This window comes from Hipposideros armiger, unplaced genomic scaffold (assembly GCF_001890085.2).
Source record: "Hipposideros armiger isolate ML-2016 unplaced genomic scaffold, ASM189008v1 scaffold_148, whole genome shotgun sequence".
Taxonomy (NCBI): Eukaryota; Metazoa; Chordata; class Mammalia; order Chiroptera; family Hipposideridae; genus Hipposideros; species Hipposideros armiger.
Window position 1 is genome coordinate 2,494,558 of NW_017731498.1, and position 2,934 is coordinate 2,497,491.

The 2,934-nt window shown below is 43.1% G+C and overlaps 1 protein-coding gene across 1 annotated transcript in view; it reads left to right on the forward strand.

Moving 5' to 3' along the window:
• Positions 1-996: 996 nt before the first annotated feature.
• The window catches only part of LOC109387144 (RCC1 and BTB domain-containing protein 2-like), a 30,384-nt gene continuing 28,446 nt past the window's right edge, over positions 997-2,934 (forward strand). The window contains exon 1 of the mRNA XM_019650865.1: positions 997-1,021. The gene's annotated coding sequence lies outside the window, so the exon portion shown is untranslated. The remainder of the gene's footprint in view (positions 1,022-2,934) is intronic.

Here is a 2,934-nt window from a genome sequence, read left to right on the forward strand (position 1 = left end):
GTTGACATAAGCACCCATGAGCTAGATATCCTTTTGCTCTACATTATTTTGTTTTCTTATGTATTTACTTTCAGCTTAGTGCCTATTGCAAGCACTAAATCAATATTTGTTGAATGGATTAGGCAAATAAGCAAACGAATATATGTCCTGTAACAGCTTAAGTCATTATTTAGGTCAGAAGTATTACCAAGTAACATGACATGTTATGTCATATTAGCAGGCATATCGATTAACACTGATTGCTTTACCAACAATAATATGTAAAGACTGCCTATTACATGCTTTGTACAGGGAAATGAAGTATTTGACCTGTTCTTTGAGAGGATACGAATGGATAGATTTATCATGTTCAGTTATCGAAAGACTTTTTTCTTGTCCACTAATTTTCAACTGTGTAGTTATTAAGAGTGTAGGGAAAACTCTCAAAATACAGTATGTAAGAATAAGGAGTTGTCTTTCCTAAACAGGAATAATTTGGAAATAAATTATTAAACTATACACATTTAGGAAAACAGCTAAAATAGGAAATGTCATGGAAAAAGTGACCATAGTTGATGTATATTTGGTTTCAAACATTACTCTTGACAAAACTTGAAATATTGGCCCTTCAGTATCTATACTTTGACCCTCAAAAGACAGAGATCAGTTGCAGGAGCTTCTGCTTAGAAAAGGTACTTATTCTCCCAGTTCCTTTTAATATTGCAAGGGAAATATCAGTACAGTAAGATTCTATAATAACTTAGTTTTTAAATTATATTGAAACAAAATGAGCAAATGCATAAGAAACTATTTTGCAAAGCACAAGGCACTTTTTAATATGAGTAATTAACTCCTATACATGAGCTAAGTGATATATTCCAAAATTCATGTAAGGAAAAAAACCAATAAAGTAACATATAGTATGTATCATGTAGGATAGTCTTATGCCATGACACCATTACTATGAAGAATGTCTTTCCAATACAAATGCCAGCCTCTACCATGGGTCTACAAGANGGATGCGGTTAGAGCCTGAGCTGAGGTAGGGATTAGGGGACGGCGCAGGAAGTCAGGCGGGGGCGCTGAGTTTCAAGCGGGCAGCTCTCAGATACCCCAGGGGCTGGCCACTTCTCCCCGCCCCCGCTGCCGGAGCTCCGGGGCGCAGCGGCTACTGAGGGGCAGCCCCTGGGCCGACAGCCCCGCCCGAGCTTCGGGCCAAGGCGTCTCCGCGCGTGCGCAATTGCGCTGGCGGGTCCTAGGAGCTGGGCTCTGGAGCTACACTTCCGCTAAGGCCAAGGGCCGAGGCATCGCTGCGCGTGCGCAAGCCCGCTGGCGCGGCCTGGGCGCGCGGCTCTGGGGTTGTACCGCAGCGCTGGCTGCGGACCGAGGCGGCGCTGCGCATGCACGAGATTGCTGGCGGGAACTGGCGCACCTTAGCGAGGTTGGCGTTTGGCGTTGCCCCGTGGGTGTCACCTGCCTGGAGACTTTCCTATCGTGGCCCAGCCCAGTTAGGGGGCATCCCTGACCTCGGGGGAGGCGCCTGCCTCGGAGTTTCTCCATCTCTTCCCACTCGCCGCTCTGCATTGGCTGCTGATGTTTTCATTTGTCACCTGGATCCCCTCGGTTCCCGTCCAGTCAGTTCACCTAGCTCCTGTCCCCGATCCGGCTCACTAACTTAATATGCTTTCGATATTTGGTCCTGATGGCTTCATTCTAAAGGGATAGTGCAGAAAGTGTGACTAAGCTAGGCGAAGCTGTTCTGAAACTGATAGAGATAGAAAGAAATCGCCATAAATCTTTATTTTAAGCCGGAAGATAACTGCTTGGCCCAACCCCGGAAATAGAGATTTTTCAGACGCTGAAAACTTTCCAAGTGCTCCACCTTGGCCGAGAAAGAACTTCCTGCCTGAGTTGGAAGGCGAGTTCAGAGTGAACTTTTTGCTTTTGTTCTTTGGGAAATTACATAAAACGCTGGGACAGTTCGAGTCCAGGACTGTAACAAAATGCATGCCGTTGGGCTGCCTGGTACCGCGCTTGGCGACTTAATCTGTCAGAGCTGAATTAAAGTGGTAGAGTTCACAGTCTGTGAACTCTAAAGAGCTTTAGAACAAAGCTCTTTCCCCCAGACTGGGAAGTTAACAGTCACTAATGTTTATTGAGCCTCCTGGCTTTGCACCCTTCTAGTACTAAGTTTCTGTGTGGCTTGACACCTTCCTGGGCCTTCCTTAAGTCAGTTTCCTGACTCCTGGGGCTACTTGGAACTGTTTTTAACAATGTATTGCGTGACTTCTTTGTATAAGGTCTGTCCTAGGTATTTTGGATATGTTAGTGAACTAAAATAGACGAGATCCTTTCCCTTCTGGAGTTTACATTTCAGCAAGAATAATTAGCAATAAACATTTAATTATTTAATGTTAGAAAATTATAAACGGTACGAAAAAATGAAAGAGGGGACTGGGAGTGTACATGTAGTTTGCAATTTTAAGCAGCATGTTATGGTGGGTCGGAAGGATAACTGAAGGTGATGCTTATGATGAAGTGGTTTTTAAAATGAAATGCCTTTCTGGGAGAAAATGTTCTTTGCCATTCTCTATTGTGCCTTTCATCGGGGCCCAAAGCACGCCCACTGTGACAAATATAACCATGTTTTATAGTATAAAGGTGGAAAAAAATTTTCCAAATTGAGTTCAAATTATTCAGGATTTTACAGTTTAATTCAGCACATCAAATTAAAAGACTGGGCTCTGAAATGGAAGAGACTAGCCAAAGGAATACCACAGATGTGTTGAGGAAAACTGTATTTTTTTCACATTTTACTGCACTTTTAGATTGCTTCTTAGTGTCTCTCTGTGTATGAGTTGTGAAGTTGTTATCTAACTTGGGGTGCTTTTATTTGAAACTGTGTTGAAGATTCATCTGGTATAATGTCATGCTTTAAGATACTAAATTATTGCT